The 18,423-nt window shown below is 42.1% G+C and overlaps 1 protein-coding gene across 2 annotated transcripts in view; it reads right to left on the bottom strand.

The window, feature by feature from the left end:
• xkr4 (XK related 4) overlaps window positions 1-18,423 on the bottom strand; it is a 299,780-nt gene that overhangs the window by 132,939 nt on the left and 148,418 nt on the right. The gene's annotated exons all lie outside the window — the stretch shown is intronic.

The raw sequence follows: 18,423 nt of genomic DNA, 5'->3' as shown, positions 1-18,423 counted from the left end.
TGAAGCCTATCTCTCCAGAAGTGGCTAGATCAAAGGCCAGGATAAAACAAGTATTGATTGCATCAAGGTGAATTTACAAACAGCATGGCAGGCAATAAAACAGATTCAGATAGTTTGCACACTCTGCACATTAAAGCAACCTAGATCAATTTTTGATCCTTTATTGCTTCTTATAGAAAGACGGTACATGGAGAGGGACATATTTAATATTGCTATGATACACCTAGGGGCATCTTCAATGTCTCTCTGGAACCATCCCTGCAGACTTCAAGGCAGCTACCACCATCCTGTGCCCAAGAGGGTGATGATAACCTGCCTTAATGACTACTGCCCAGTGGCACTAACTAAGTGCTTTGAGTGGCTGGTTATGGATCATATTAATTCCCATCTTCCTGTTAAATTGGACTCTTTCCAGTTCACTTATTGCTCAAATCAGTCCACTGATGATGTCATAGCTTCTGTACTCTGATCCGTCCCGTCCTGTCCCACATTGAAAATGGTGCCTTATATACCAGGATGCTGTTTATTGACTAAGCTCAGCATTGATATGTTCATTCTTCAGAATCTGTTGGCTATTCATGCTGCTGGCACATGACTACACTACTAGATCCATCTCTAATCAAATCATCAAGTTCCCTGATCAACAGTAGTTGTCCTCATCAACAACAATGATGAGACAGCAAACAGAGAGGAGTTTGAGCAGTCTGTCAAATGCTGTGAGCACAACAACTTGAGTCTCAACATGGGCAAGATGAAAGAGAGAAGATTGTGGACTTTCAGAAGGTGCAGCTGACAATTCCTCACTGAACATACACAGCTCCTCCGTGGGGAGAGTTAGGAGCACCAAGTTTCTGGGAGTGCATATAATGGATGATCTCACCTGATCCATGTGTTGGCGCGTGACCTAGGTGGGCAAGGCATCAGACTAGTAACCTGAAGGTCACTGGTTCGAGCCTCAGCTGAGGCAGCGTGTTTGTGTCCTTGAGCAAGGCACTTAACGACACATTGCTCTGTTACATCACCGGTGCCAAGCTGCATGGGTCCTAGTGCCCTTCCCTTGGACAACATCGGTGGCGTGGAGAGGGGAATGCCTGCAGCCTGGGCAACTGTCGGTCTCCCATATACAACCCTGCCCAGGCCTGCGCCCTGGAAACTCCAAGTGCAGCTCCATGGTCTCTCGAGACTGACAGATGCCACCACACCTGATCCATCAACACCACCTATGAAGGTTCTCAGTCCAAAATGCCAACAGTTTATTCTTTTACATAGATGCTTCCTGGCCTGCTGAGTTTCTCCAGCATTTTTGGGTGCGTTGCAAAGGATTGCATGGACTCATTTTCCACCCATTCAAGATAATTGTCAGAAGCACTGCAAACACAGGGCTCTTAGCATTGACAATGATCCCTCCGATCCATCCCACAATTTCTTTAACCCCCTACCATCAGGCAGGAAATACCACAGCACCAGGACAAGGACTGTCAGGAAGGGAAAAAGCTTCTTCCCAAGGCCAGGAGAGTACTTCCAGGTCACGCCATGTATGAAGCATCAGTAGCATCATACTGTTTACTTGTTAGCTTGTGTTGTAAATGCATCTTATGCTGGATGTCGATCTTCTAGAAAATATTTTATTATTTGCTAATTTTTTTCTGATAATATTACTTTATGTGTTGTGTGTGAGATCTGAGAAATCTGTTGTGTACCTTGGTCTAGAGGAACGTTGTTTCATTTGGCAGTATACATGTACAGGGTTGAATGTCAATAAATCTGAACTTGAACTTTGAATGAATTTGCATGGATTTAAATGTTTCCGGATAAAGGAACTGCAGATCAAAAGTATTTTGGAATAATTTCAATCTTTCCCATTGGTATAATTTCAAGAAGCTATTAGGAGAATGATTAATTTGATAAAAGTTTAGCAAAGTGACAACAAATCACTAGAACTAACTATTGTTTTGTTCCTTGACATTAACAACATGCTATACACTTCAATCGATCAGTACAACATTCATGATTACTAGGCAGGTTTCCCTTCCACTGGTGTGCACAGTACTGTTCAAGTAACAAGGGTCCCTTGGCCCATTTGAACAAGCAATAGAAATCATTGGCAGGGAAAGCATAAGTGAACACAGAACAGGTAAAACAGTGAAAAAGAGTCCCTCAAAGTGTTATTGCTATAAATTTCATAACACCATATGACTTTACTAAATAGCAAGTACATGTGACATCAACACAGTTAAACACCTTGGAATAAAAGTGTCATAAATGACTGATTAATTGCGCCAACATCTTGACAAATGATCCCTTTTTCTTTTCACAGAATTGTAAGAGCTTATTTTTCAGTGGGTGCATCATGATTTTCTGCAAATGTAAAGCAAATCCAAAAATGAGCTAAACAAAGGAGAATAAGGTACAGTACATGAAGATGAAATGGCAGACTGGTTCGCATTAGTTACAGAAAGCCTTACTAGAATATAGAACATAGAAAAGAACAGCCCAGGAACAGGCCATTCGGCTCACAATGTTGTGCTGAACCAATTAACTTAGTAATTAAATGGTCAACTAACTTAATCTCTCCTGCCTTCACATGTCCTTATCCTTCCATTTTCCTCACATTCATGTGTCTATCTCAATATTTCTTAAAATTCTCTGACATTTCTGCCTGTACCACCAACCCAGGCAGTGCATTCCAGGCGCCTAGCACTCATGGTGTAAACCCCCCCCCCCCCCCCCACACATCCTCTTTGTCATTACCCTCCTCACCCTATTATATTAAGTGCATGCCCTCTGGTATTAGACATTGCAACCCTTGGAGAAAGATACTGCTGTCTACTCTATCTATGCCTCTCATAATTTCATCTTCCCTCAGCCTCCGCCACTGCAGAGAAAAGAAACAAAGTCCGTCCAACTTCTAGTTATAGTTCATGCCCTTTAATTCAGACAACATCCTGGAAAACCATTTCTGTATCTTCTCCAAAACTTCAACGTCCTTCCAAAAATGGGGTGGACCAGAACCATATGCAATACTTCAGATGCGGCTGAACTAGTTTTATACAGCTGCAACATAACTTCCTCATTTTTAAACTCAATGCCTAGACTAATAAAGGCCTTCTTATCACCCTATCAATCTGTGCAGCCTAGAAACCTAGTCCCCAAGATCCCTCCGCTCATCAACACTGTAAAGAATTTTACCCTCAACAGTGTATTGTCTCTTTGCCCTTGACCTACCAAGATATAACACTTCACATTTGGCCAGGTTAAACTGCATTGCCATTTCTCCGCCCATATCTACAAATGATCTATATCTCAATGTGTTGTTTGCCAGTTGTTTACACTATCCACAACACCACCAATCTTTGTATCATCTTCAAATTTACTAACCCACCCACCTATATTTTTATCCAGGTCATTTACATCACAAACAGCAGAGGTCCCAGTACACCACTAATCACAGATGTCCTGCTAGAATCAGTCCCTCCTTCTGACCACTACACCCTGTCTTCTATGGGCAAGCCAGTTCTGAATCAAAGTGGGCAACTCACCATGGATCCCATCCATCTTCATCTTCTGGATGAGTATCCCATGAGGAACCTTGTCAAATGCCTCACTAAAGTCCTTGTAGACAACACCTACAGCTCTCCCTTCATCGGTTACCCTCATCAACTCATCAAAATCTCAAAACAAGTTAACAAGACATAGCTTATCCCATGCAGGCTCAATCAATCCCTATTCCACAGCCACAGTATTTCCTGTACTTCTCCTTAACTATCGAGTCCCCTGTCATTTTTGTCGTGTCTGACTTTACCCTTCCGTGCTGACTCTCAGAGCTGGTGACAGTGCCACTGTCCAGGCTGATGCTGCAGTGCACAGATAGGTGATTCCACAACCTCTCCCCCCCGCCCCCCCCCCCCCCACCAATGCAGCAGTATCTGAAATCGTATTCTCGTTGCTGAGAAGAATGGCCACAGGGACTGCTTACTCCCCTTAGTTTTCCTGCTGGTCTCCCACCTACTAACTAAAGCCTATACACTGGGTGCAACCACCTCAGTAAAACTTACATTAATGGGTTTTTCAGCCTCCCAGACGATCCTGAGTATGTCCGGTTCCACTCCCGCTCCTTGACCTTGTCAGTCAGGAGTTCAAGTTGGTTGCACTTCCTGCAGATTTAGTCATCAGGGAGACAGTGAAGTATCCTTCAATCTTACATCATACAGAAAGAGCATTCCACTGCCTTAACTACCATTCTGTTGACACTTAGTACATTATTTGAAATATGGCCAACCACACTATTGTAAACCTTGAGTTGGTGGGGAAGGGTCTCAGCCTGAAACGTCGACAGTACTGCTTTCTATACTGGCCTGCTGCGTTCCACCAGCATTTTGTGTGTGTGTTGCTATTGTAAACTTTAAAAGTTTTGTACTCAAAGAACCTATCTACAATTAGAAATTTCATTAACTTTTTTTTACCATTGCATTAAGAATATAAGAAGCATGAAGAGTGCAATTTTGATGTCACCTTTGAATTACTTACAAAGTTATAATAGAAACAGCAGAAGGTTGCCAGCCCCCCAAAACATGCACTAACATTTAATATGATCGTTGCTGATCTATGTTGGTGTGAACTCATCTTCTCTGCCACTTTCCATGATTCTCTACTCCTCGATCTATCAAATATTTATCTATCTTCACTTTAAGTACATGCTCCACCATCCATTAGTGCAGAGAATTCTAGAAATTCACCACTCTCTGTATGAAGAATCCTTTTTGCAACTCAATTTTAAATGACTGCGTCCTTACCTAGTAGCTACTCGCCCTTGTTTGAGACTCTTCCATAGTGAAGAAATTCCAATATCAGCCTTGTCAAGCCTCCTTAATATGAATTTAAGTAAGGTCACCCCTTATTCTTCTAATCTCCTAATACAGGCAAAAACTATTTGGTCTCTCTTGGTGGGATAACCTTCTCAGTCCAAGAATGAGCCTGGTGTATCTCCTGTGTACTTGCTTCTAATGCTATTATTTCCTTCCTTAGATAAGGAGATCAAAAGTACACACAGTATTCTAGGTGAGACCTCACCAAAATGTTATGAGAAAAACTCCCTATTTTTTGAACTTCAAACTGTTTATAATGAAGGCTAAATTGCCATTTGCCCTCTTAACTGTTGGACTTGCTGCTGGCTTTTTCTGTTCATTCCTTTGAAGAGATAAATCACTCTGTACTTCAATTACTTACAGTTTCTCTCCATTTAGATAATCATCTGCCTTCTGATAGCTCTTACCAAAGTGCATGACCTCTTACATCTCTCCATTAAATTCCATTAACCGGTTTTTGCCCACTCACTTCAGTTGTCGGTACCCCATTGCAGAATCCTTATCACGACGTGTCTTTCCACCTATCTTTGAATCACTGGTGAATTTGGAAATAGTACATACAGCTCCTTCCTACATTAATTTAATTAAAAATTGAACTACTCTAGGCCAAGAACTGATTCCTGCAGTACTCTAATACCTACCTCCTTCCAGTTTCAAAAGCACCCTTTTATTCCAACTCGCCGATATTTCCCCCTATAACATGCTTGCAATTTATGCATCAGCATCTTATTTGGCACCCTGTCAAATGCCTTTTAGACATCGAAGTACACTGCGTCTACAGATTCCCCTCTATCAACTCATCCTGTTACATCCTGAAAGACTTCAAGCAATTTGTCAAACATGATTAAATAAATCATGTCATAAAACCATGCTGACTAAATTTAATCATATTCCACTTTCCTAACTGATTAACTATTTTCTCAATGATTGCTGATTCTAGAATCTTGCCAACAATAGTTGTTAAATTAACTGACGTGTAGTTCTGTGCCTTCTCTTTTTTTTCAATTTTTGAACACAGTAATCATATTGGCTGTTTTCTCATCTTCTGATACCTATCAGGAGTTCAGCAGCTTCTGAGATTTTTCGACCAGTGAGTTCACTAACTCTGCAGCCACTTCCCTTAGAACTCTAGCATGCAGCCCATTAGGTCATGGCAACGTCTCCGCATTTAGCAAACTGAGGTTCTTCAATACTTTGTTTGTAGTTATTAGGGTTTTTGTAAATTCTACAATGATATTTGAAATGAGCTCATCTGCTATCTTAGGGATATTAGCCATATTCTCCATGGTGAAGAAAAAGAAGCAAAAGAAAAAAAAATGCATCTGCCATTTCTGTTTGTTCTTACTAATTCTCCACATTTACCTTAGCTGCCTGCCTGCTTCCAAAGAAATTTCTACCATTAATTTTTATATGGCTGCAAATTCTCACTTAAAATTTATTTTCTCTCTACTTATCAACCTTTTAGTTTTTGACTGCTGGACCGTAAACATTTCCCAACCCTCTATTCTATCACCAGCCTTTGCCATTTTGAATAAGCTACTTTGCAATTTAATACGGGCTGCCACATAACTTGAAGTCTATGACAAGCTGCAATTTATTATTGAGCATTACAGAGTACACAAAGGCTTCAGTCACTGGGTCTTTGGGAGGTCAGCGGACCCTTGAAAATATATTACCTTTTCTGAAGATAACTGGAAAATCAAACAAAAAATATTCACATCTAAATTAAGGGTCTGATAAATCTGTACATAGTGAATTTCAGTAACAACCTCAGAGCAAAGATGCTTAGATCTTGATGGCTTTTGTTGCTACAGGTATTAGTAGATTAACAATTGGTTTGATTTGCCAGTTTCCATTCATCAACCATCTGTCTCTATTTCAGCTTTATGACCTCTCCTCAGCTTTCTGATGCACTATACTACACCCAAATCAGGCAGCTCTGCCTTGAATGATATAGCTGTTTCCTTGAGTCCTACTGCCCTTTCCTGTTCTTTATAAAATCATTAGGGGAAGGTCAGAAACAAGAAATTTGTTCCCTTGAACCTCCTCTATCATTCCATGTTCATGGCCAATCTTGTACCCCCTTCTTCCTTCCTGTATAGTCCATACAGACATACAGATAGACTTTACTGATCCCGAGGGAAATTGGGTTTTGTTAGAGCCTCACCAACCAAGAATAGTGTAGAAATATAGCAATATAAACCATAAATAATTAAATAATAAGTTAATCATGCCAAATGGAAATAAGTCCAGGACCAGCCTATTGGCTCAGGCTGTCTGACACTCCGAGGGAGGAGTTGTAAAGTTTGATGGCCACAGGTAGGAATGACTTCCTATGACGCTCAGTGTTACATCTCGGTGGAACGAGTCTCCGGCTGAACGTACTCCTGTGCCTAACCAGTACATTATGGAGCGGATGGGAGTCATTATCCAAGATGGCATGCAACTTGGACAGCATTCTCCTTTCAGACACCACCATCAGAGTCCAGTTCCAGTCCCACAACATCACTGGCCTTATGAATGAGTTTGTTGATTCTGTTGGTGTCTGCTACCCTCAGCCTGCTGCCCCAGCACACAACAGCAAACATGATAGCACTGGCCACCACAGCCTCGTAGAACATCCTCAGCATCATCGGGCAGATGTTAAAGGACCTCAGTCTCCTCAGGAAATAGAGACACCTCTGACCCTTCTTGTAGACAGCCTCAGCGTTCTTTGACCAGTCCAGTTTATTGTCAATTCGTATCCCCAGGTATTTGTAATCCTCCACCATGTCCACACTGATCCGTTGGATGGAAACAGGGGTCACCGGTGCCTTAGCCCTCCTCAGGTCCACCACCAGCTCCTTTAGTCTTTTTCACATTAAGCTGCAGATGATTCGGCTCGCATCATGTGACAAAGTTTCCCACCGTAGTCCTGTACTCAGCCTCATCTCCCTTGCTGATCCATCCAACTATGGCAGAGTCATCAGAAAACTTCTGAAGATGGCAAGACTCTGTGCGGTAGTTGAAGTCCGAGGTGTAGATGGTGAAGAGAAAGGGAGACAGGACAGTCCCCTGTGGAGCCCCAGTGCTGCTGATCACTCTGTCTGACACACAGTGTTGCAAGCGCACGTACTGTGGTCTGCCAGTACTGTGGTCCCCATGTTTCTTAACCATCGCAATACCCAAGAATCTTACGCCCATTACCTTGAACATGCTCACTGACTAAGCATCCATTTCTCTACTGAATTTACAAGGTTCAAATGTCAAGGTACACTGTTTGGAATGCACCTTGGGTAGCTTTATCTGAAGCAGGTGAACCATCTGGCAATCTACCCAATCTCAGTGTTGATCCAAATCAAAATCAGGTTTATTTTCACTGTCTTCTATGTTATGAAATCTGTTGTTCTGGAGCAGCAGTGCAGTGCAAAGATATAAAATTGCTATTAATTGCAGTATCACAATGATCCACCACCAAGCTTATCCCCACGGATTGCAATTCGTGTCTGACATCCCACTTCTCTTCTCACCTCCCATCCATCTGCCAACATGAAGCATTCATTGGTTTTAAAACCCACTTAACTCCTGAAACTTCATCAATGCTGTTAACACAATTACAGCCATGTTACCCTTGATGCCCCAACTATTGAATCCTTCTCAAATACCAATACCCCCTGTTAACCCTAAATGGATTTCATGAAACCCCATAAGATTTCAAGGAACATCTTCCATCATCCTCCACCTAGGCATGTGGCAAGTCTCAACAACTAAATTCAACAATTTCAGTTAATCAGCCATTCCTTTTTATATCAGGAGAGGCCACCCAACTGTAACATTACGTGTTTTTCTCTCCCTACAGATGCTTCCAGTTCTGATTGCAATTGCTGACGTTTCCTATTGCTTTGGATATCCAGCAACCATGCATGCTCATTTATTTTTCTCCCTCTCTCAAACTACCCTCATTCTATAGTATTTCACCAAAAACGCTATGTAACTTGGAGAACCTTGATTTCCTTCACTCTTCATCATTTAACATCTTTAAAAACACTTGTTCTCTCTCATAAACTCTTATCCACCATACCAACTACCCACTCCATATGCAAGGTAGCATAGCAGCGAGCATAACATTTTACAGCACCCCTGATCACAGGTTCAAGGCTCAATGGTTAATTAAATCTCAGAGAACGTGTGTGGTATACACCTGAAATTCATACTCTTCACAAAACAAGAAGCTCCATAGAATGAATGATAGAGGCATTGAATCCCCAAAGCTCCCTTTCCTCCTCCCTTTGCACAAGGGTTCAATTCCAGCTGCTGTCTGTAAGGAGTTTGTACGTATGTTCTCCCTCTGACCACATGGGTTTCCTCCTGAAGCTCCAGCTTCCTCCCTTGCTGCAATGATGAAAGTGTCAATAAAGTTTAATAAGCTGTAGGAATGCTATGTTGGTATCAGACACATGGCAACACTTGTGGGCTTACTTGTGGATTGTTTTGGTCATTGACAGATTTCACTGTATGTTTCTGTGTTTTAATGTTGATACGATAAATAATCTTTAACTAAATTATCACATAAAGTGCCCTTAATCTCCAAATGTTTCCACCAATTCTCTTGCCAATCAGCACCTTCGTTATTTTGCCAATTTCCTGATTGACCGTGACAACTTTTCTTCTGAATTGGATGAACCCATACTACTGATTAAGACATTTTTCCTCATCTCCATTCTAAAAGGATATTTTTCTATTCTGAGGGTGTGCCCTCTGGTCTTAGACTCCCCCACAATAGGAAACATCCTCTCCACATCCACTTTATCTAGGTCTTGCAATATTCTTCTGAACTGCACTGATTTCAAGCATAGAGCCATCAAACACTCCTCATATGTTAACCCTTTCATTCCTGGAATCATTCTTGTGAACCTCCTCTGGACTGCTTCCAATGCCAGTGCATCTTTTCTTAGACAAGGGGTCCAAAACTGCTCACAACACTCCAAGTGCAGTCTGACCAATGCCTTATAAAGCCTTAGATTTCATCCTTGTCCTCTTGAAACAAATACTAACATTGCATTTGTCTTCCTTACCAGTGACTCAATCTGCAAGTTAACCTTTAGGGAATCCTGTGTGAGGTCTTCCAAGTCCTTTTGTGGTTCTGATTTATGAATTTTCTCCACATTTAGAAAATAGTTCATGCCTTTATTCCTTTTACCAAAGTCAATGACCATGCACTTCCCTATTCTATATTCCAACTGCTACTTCTTTGCCCATTCTCCCAATCTGTCTTTCTGCAGAAACCCTGTTTCCTCAACACCACCTGCTCCTCCACCAATTTTCGCATTATTTGCAAACTTGGCCACAAAGGCAACACTTCCTTCATCTAAATCACTGACATATGACGTGAAAAGAAGCAGTCCCAACACTGACCCTTGCAGCCAACCAGAAACCCTTTTATTCCCACTCTGCCTCTTGCCAATCAGCCAATCCTCTAGCCATGCTAGTGTCTTTCCTGTAATACCTTTGGCTCTTAACAACATCATATATAGCACCTTATTAAAACCCTCTGAAAATCCAAGTACATAACATACACTGACTCTCTTTTGTATTCTGGTATTTACTGGAGAGCATATTATCCCTGGAAACTAAAATTTCCAGTCTCTTACCTTTCAAAATGACTCTGGTCTGTTTATTCTCACCAGGCTAGATAATGTCACATCTCTCTATATTACAGCTCAATCTGGCACGTCTTGCCTCCTCTCTTAATATATCCATATTCCTTTGCCAGCTCTGTGTGTGTATCCCTTTTCCACTCAGCTTTGGGAAACTTGGGTAGATCAAGTTCAGCCTGCTCATTCAGTCCTTGAAATAAATTGGAAATAACTGAGGCTTTGCATGAGCTTAGCAGTAGAAAACTCATTATAGTCTGTCATCCCATCAATAAACCTTTCATTCCTACTCTGTTCCTTGTTCCTTCCCCAAACTCAGTCATTAATTCATGCTAATGAATCCCCCATAATTTAATGAATCCATATTTTGTAATGAAACTTCTAATGTGTTATCTATTCAAATGATTTGAAGAACCAAATGTACCATATCCTCTCTTACCCCTTACTGACCCTGCCACTTTTAACCCCAAACTGCTGAACAGATTTGCCAAGTAAAATTTTGCTTCCAGAAAACTGTTAACGGCAGAGTCGGCCCCAGAAAGCCATTCCTCTGATCTTCAGCAGGTTAAATATTAACTTTTCTCCCATAGGTCAGCTGCGGTTCAAACAACCCTGCAGCCACTATAATGATGCCAGCTATAAATCAGAGATGACGGCACGTGGCATATGAAAAGTGAGAACAGAAGAAAATGAAAATTAATAAAAAGTAATTTACATCTATAAAATAGTTTTCATAGCCTTGGGACATCCCGATACACTTCATAACCAGTTAAGTACTTGAGATGTGCAGTCAGTGTCATCACTTGGAAAACACAGCAGCCATGCTCTGTGCAGCAACATTCCTATGAGCAGTGACATGTCACAATGACCAGCTTGTGGCTAGAAATTGAGATTCAAGATTTAAGATTCTTCAATGCCATTTCCAATACACAACTATAAAGCACAACAAAGTAATTGTTACTCTGGATCTGATGCAGCAGGAATACAAAAACAGGAAGATTAAAAAACACACAATAATAATTTAAAAATATATATATATATATAAAGCATTCTAATGAAGGGTTTTGGCCTAAAATGTTTGATTGTTTAGTCCCATCCATAGATGCTACCTGACCTGCTGAGCTCCTCCAGCACACTGTGTGCATTGTTCTAGATTTCCAGCATCTGCAGTACCTCTTGTATTTAAAGTAAATATAAGTACTTAAGATAGCTTATATACATAGCTCGTATGTCCATAAAGTGAAATTAGGCACAGGATTGTCTGTTCATAAGGTGACTGACAGGAAATTATAAAATGATGGTTGGTGTGTGGAGGAATGGGTTAGTGGGTAAAGGTGTTGATCAGCCTTACTACTTGGGGAATGTAACTGTTTTTGATCTGGTGGTCCTAGCGTGGATGCTACGTAGCCTCCTCCCTCATGGCAGTGGGACAAGCAGACAATGAGCAGGATGGGTGGGATCCTTTATGATGTTACTGACTCTTTTCTAGCACCTTTCTGTAAATATGTTTTTGATAGTGTGGTGAACTACATATACCCGTCTGGACACGCCCCCCCCCCCCCCCCCTCTGCTGACTGCTTCTGTGGCTCCTCCCACGAACCCCGGTATAAAGGCCATTGGAGACACAGCCTCGGCCTCAGTCTCCAGGATGTAGTGTGGTGGTCATTTGCTGCTTGTTCTTTCTTCCAGCCAATAAAAGCCTATATCTCATCTCACGTCTCCGAGAGTTATTGATGGTGCATCAGATAGTTGGTAGGCTGGTGCCAGTGAAGTGTTGGGCAGTTTTGACTCCCCGTTGTGGAGCCTTCCTGTCCGCCGCAGTGCGGTTTCCGTACCGTGCAGTGATGCAGTTTGTTAGGATGCCCTCTACTACACATCTGTAGAATGACATGAGCATGGATGTGCAAAGTCCAGCTGTCCTCAGAGAGTAGAGACACTGATGAGCTCTACTGATTTTGTAGGATGTGTCCTGGGACCATGAGAGGTTTTGTGTGATGTGCACTCTCATGAGTCTGAAATTGCTCACAATTTCCCCTGCTGTACCGCAGATGTAACAAGGGGTGTGAGTGACGTGAGTTCTCCTGAAGTTGATAACTGTCTCCTTTGTGTTGTTGACATTGAGAAAGAGGTTATTTGCCTGGCAGTTGGCCTTGAGCTCTTCAACCTCCTCTCTGTAGGCTGCCTCAACATTGTTGGTGATGAGCCCCACCACTGTGGTGTCATCCACGAACTCGATAGGTATTTGGCCATGCAGTATTATGTGAGAAGAATGTATAGCAGTGAGCTCAGTGCACAGCCCTAGGGGACACCCATATTGTGGCTGATGGGAAGAGGGGAGCATCCTGACTATCTAAGGTTTATTTGTTAGGAAGTCCGACACCCAGTTGCACAGTGGTGTATTTAGAACGACGAGTAGGAGCTTGTTCACCAAGGTCTGTGGGACAATACTGTTGAATGCCAAAATGAAATCCAAAAACAGCATTCTATAAGTAACCTTGTTTTCTTGGTGTGTCAGGACCACAAGAGCAGTCCTATCAATAAGCATGCAGGTGAGTATTATTTGGAGTAAAAAAAAATCAGTGACGATTGAATAGTTGGGCAGACTCTAAAGTCTTAATGGACTAATCCTTCTCATAGATATTAAAATTTTATCGTTGTGGGCCTCAGTTTTCTGTCCAATAACTTTCCCAAAATGAGTGCTGGAAGTAAATGGAGGTATCAATCATCTTTATATAGGTCAGATGTTAAACATTTAAATGATAATATAACAGGCAGAGGTTTTCATTTCACTTTTTAGTATTTTCATTGGGTGAGTTGATAAATTTACCTTGATAGCACTTTTCATTAAGAAAATATTATTTTTAATCTCAGATCTTGTAGAATCTCAGCCAGAGTCTGCGATGGTATTGCAATGGAATTTATCATTGAGGGTTTGAGAAATGAAAAGCAGTTCAAATATCATTGTTCTGGAATATTACTTGTATCCCTCAATGTAAGACATTTCATAGGAGATGAAAAATGATGGAATCTGACTGAACTCTACCATTCCCCCTTATAAACATACAGTCATTACTTTATTGTCTATTCAGCTGGTTACAGATTGGTGAGCATATATGAGAATTTACAGCTGGAGAAAGTTAAAATGTGGGAGCGTAAAAGGAGCACCAACGGACTGAAATACCACACACACAATGCTGATGTCACTCAGCAGGTCCGGCAGCATCTATGAAAAAGAATGAAGAGTCAACATTTTAGGGTGAGATCCTTAATCGGGACAGTGTCTCAGTCCAAAACATTGGCACGTTATTCCTTTTCCTAGTGGCTGCCTGATCTGCCGAATTCCTCCAACATTTTGTGTGTGTTATTCCGGATTTCCATCATCTGCCGAATCTCTTGTGTTTAGTACCAAAGGATTGAATACTTATTGCACACAATCTGCAAGCTTTCCTTGCCGCTCATGTACCTATTTGTTTCCCAGTTTAAACCACATTTTTTTCATAGTCCTTAGACTTAAAAAAGAGAGAAATGGGGAAGAAAAGCATTGATAATTCAAAACAAAAACAATCCCCACAAATACTCTTCTGAAGCTTTTTTCTGGTGGACTCCCTTAGCGCTTGACAAAAACAGAGGAGCTGCAACAGTAATGCGACTTTTTTATTTATTGCATCACCAGCTTCAAAGTCTCCGTATGAAAAGCATAATTAGCAATGGCTTCCAGGCACAGCGCTAATGTGAGATGGTATCAGTGAGATGGTACAGTGCCTAAGATGAACTAACCCTAAACTCATTTGGGCTTGATTTTAAGCCATTCCTAAGGGTGAAGGAGTATTTTGTCAGCATTATGCCACACCGTCCCCTGGATACATCCAGATTTTATTTCACCCTTTCACTGCCAAACCGCCCATCCAAAGAAAAAATGTGAATAAATAGTGTGGCTTATGGTTACACAAGTAGTTTTGTGAAGAAATTTCCAAGATGGCGGCGAGACGCAGCTTGCAGCAGCCATTCCGGAGCTGATTATCTGTTATTTGTGAAGTGGGGTGCCGTACGCAATCATAATCAATTGATAACGGATGTGGGAGCACAGAGGAACATCGGGAAATCTCCAGGAAGACCTTCTTTGTTGCTGCTGCTGCTGTGAGGTCCGGGACTCCGCTGGGAAGAACAGGCCCCCAGTCCTTGGGGTCGCGTTGGGCCGTTGGTGGGGCCATCTTAATACACTCGGCAGAGGATGGTGCTCGGAAAAGCTGTGCCGGAGGGGATGGTCGTCGGCTCGGAGATTCGACGGACTCGGAGTCTGCTGCGGTCAGGACGCTTTCGTTGTCTGCTGCATCTGCGAGGCTGAGTCGGGCGGCGCCGTGGAAGTCTATAGCGTGGGATGGCGAGTCTGTCGGGACCCTGGGGACTTTGTGGAAACTGTGTGGTGATTTCTTTTGAACTTACAGTCCTTTAACATCTTTGGACTATTTTTTCTGTGCCCATGGTCTGTTTTTTTTTTATCAATTATGCTATTGCTTGCAATGTTGTAACTATATGTTGTAATTATGTGGTTTTGTGCAGGTCTTGTAGCTTTAGTTTTTGGTCTTGTTTGTCTGGTGGATTTGGAGCTCCTTTCCGGGGAACGCGCTAAGACGGTAGCGCAATATTAATATGCAGAAGCCTCTCCGGACTCTGGAGTGGGGATTGCCAAATCTTATGTAGATTTTCTAGTGCAGTCTGTTTTGTCATATGCTTTTGTGATATCATTCTGGAGGAACTTTGTCTCATTTTTTAACTGCATTGCATTTGTGGTTTCTAAATGACAATCAACTGAATCTGAAATAAAGAACCAAGTGAAAGTGCAAAGGACCAACACAGCATTGGAGAGAGTCCACAGGAGGTTCATAAGGCTGATTCTGGGAATGAAGGAGTTAACATATGAGGAGTGTGTGGCAGCTTTGGGCCTGTACTCACTGCATTTTAGGAGAATGTGTGGGTATCTCATTGAAACCTACCAAATGTTGAAAGGACTAAAAAGGGTGGATATAGAGAGGATGTTTCCTATGTTTGGGGTATAGAAATACCCCAGAAATACTTCAGAAATAGGGAGCAAAGCCTCAACATTCAGGACCAACCTTTTAGAACAGAGACGAGGAATTATTTTAGCCAGAGTAGGGAGTCTGTGTAACACTCTGCACAGACTGTAGTGGAGACTAAGTCCGTGAGTATATTTAAGGCGGAAGTTGATCGTTTCCCGATCACTCTGGGCATCAAAGGATATAGTGAGAAGGCAGGTGTATGGGGTTGAATGGGATCCAGGATCAGCCATGATAGAATAACGGAACAGACTCGATGGGCTGAGTGGCCTAATTCTGCTCCTGCGTCTTATGGTCTTAAAATACTGGAGGAACTTAGCCAGACAGACAACATGTATGGAGGGGAATAAACAGTCAACTTTTTGGGCTGACACCCTTCATCTGCACTGGAAGGGGAAATGAAGCCAGAATAAAAATGGTGGGGGGGGGGGGAAGGAGAAGGGGTGCAAGCTAGCAGGTGACAGGTGAGACCAGGTAAGGGTGAAGGTGTGTGGCTGAGGGAGGGGGGACAAATTAAAATATTAGGAGGTGATAGGTGAAAGTAGTATAAGAGTTGAAGAAGATGGACTCTAATAAGAGAGGCTATCCATTTCAATTCGACTTCCAATTCTCATTGTGCTGTGGCTAAACGTTGGCTGGAGGAGTAATACCTCATGTTCCATCTGGGTAGCCTCCAACCTGATGGTATGAATGTTGATTTCTCTAACTTCAGGTAACTTTTCCCCTATCCTTTCTCCTCTCTTTTCCATCCCCCATTCTGGTTATCCTTTCAACCCCTTCCCTCTCCTAACCTGCCCAGCACCTCACTCTGGCTCATCTCCTCTTTTCCACCATCCGCATCCCTCGTTACATCGGCAGCACAGCAGTGGAAACTGTGAGCAGTTTCAAACCCCTGGGAGTGCAACTTTCACCTAAACTCTCATGGTTCCAGACCATATTCCACACTATCAGGAAATCTCACCAATGCCTCTACTTTCTCAGGAGGCTGAACAGAGTACATCCATTCCCATGACATTCTACAGACACTCAGTAGAGATCATCCTAACAAGGTGCATCTCCGTGTGATACTGGAACTGCACAGCGGTGGACAGGAAGACTCTACGACGGGTAGTCAAAACTGCCAATGCATCACCGACACTAGCCTACTTGTCATCAAGGACAGATATACAGAAAGGTGCTGGAAAAGGACCAATAACGTTATGAAGGATCCCACCCACCCTGCTCGTCGACTTTGCTCCACTCCCATCAGGGAGGAGACTTGTGCAGCATCTACACCAAGACAACCAGACACAAAAGCAGTAGCTTCCCCCAAGCAGCAAGGCTGCTCAACACCTCCAGACCCCAATCACCACTACTTTATCATTTCCAGTCAGTCACCAACGTACAGACACTCCTGTACCTAGCTTCACTTTATGGACAGACAATCAATCTATGTGTATAAGATTTCTTATGTAATTATATTTAGTTTTTCTTGTCATTATTGTGTTCTTTATCTTATTGTGCTTTTTTGTGTTGCATCAGATTCAGAGTAACAATTATTTCATTTTCATTTCCACTTGTGTACTGGAAATGCCATTAAACAGTCATGAATCTATCACCTTCAATGCTATCACCTCTCATAAAGCAAAATCAAGCACAATAGGTGACAACATGGCTTTGCTTCCAAATGAACTCAACGGTTCCTATGCTCGCTTTGGAGGGACCTTCACAAACTCTGACAACCACCTGATGGTGCCGTGATTTCAGTCTCTGAGGCACGTCTCAGGAGGGTGAACCCATGGAGAGCATGCGGCCCAGATGGGGGAGCTGGCTGAGTACTGAAGACCTGTGCTGATCAAGTGTTCACCGAGATTGTTTACCTCTCACTTTGTCAGTAAGGTACTCACCTGCTTCAAATGTACTGGTGCCAAGAAGAACATGGTAACCTGCTTTGTTGACTGTTGTCCAACAGCACTTACATCCACAGTGAGTGAAGTGTTTTGAGAGGTTAGTGATGAAACATATCAACGCCTGTCTGAGACACAACTTGGATTCGCTCCATTTTGCCTACTGGCACAACAGGTCCGCAGCAGGTACCATTTCATTAGCTTTTCCCTCAACCCTGAAATATGTTTTTTGATTTCTCAAGCTTTCATTGCTGGGGGAGAAGTTCTGTTCAATGTAGATTGGCACTCCCATCTATCATTAGTATTATTATCTCTTTTTGCATTTGCAGAGTTTCTTTTCTTCTTTTCACTGGTCGTACACCCAGTTGGTGCGGTGTTTCAATGACTATTATGGTTACTCGATTTATGAATCTCAGGATCGTATATGGTGACATATATGTATTTTGACAGTGCACTTACTTTGAAATTTGCTTCCCCTTACTGATCAAAAGCATTTCATTCTATAAATACACCCAGTGACTTGGCTTCAACAGCTTTCCACAGGTTCACCACAATTTCAGACATTGAGCCCATTTCTCTCAAAATGCTGAAATATTTCAAGACTTTCCTGAGAGGATAATCTAAGTGTCCTCCCGCTAGGAAGATATTACTGTAATAAAATGTTACTGCTTCTCAACGTGATAAAACAGCTATGAGACATTCATCACTGTCATAATCTAGTAGCAACACCATCAAGTCTATCATGAAAAATATGATTGGTGAGCATATTTGTGCAAATCTCTGTGTTTGAGAAACTACTTAATGCAGGTTAAATACAATGTGCAGGATTATTCAAAATGGTTGTCATGCTTTTCCTCTCAGCATCTGATTTTGCCCTCCTAAATTCTGAAGCACTTCTGAAATATGATAAAATGCTAAATATCTGCTTTATAAGCACGGCTACTTGCTCAGCACTTGCTCCATT

The sequence above is a fragment of the Hypanus sabinus genome, chromosome 1 (genome assembly GCF_030144855.1).
Source record: "Hypanus sabinus isolate sHypSab1 chromosome 1, sHypSab1.hap1, whole genome shotgun sequence".
Taxonomy (NCBI): Eukaryota; Metazoa; Chordata; class Chondrichthyes; order Myliobatiformes; family Dasyatidae; genus Hypanus; species Hypanus sabinus.
Note: the sequence above shows the minus strand (reverse complement) of the source record. Positions and strands in the feature narration are given on the sequence as shown.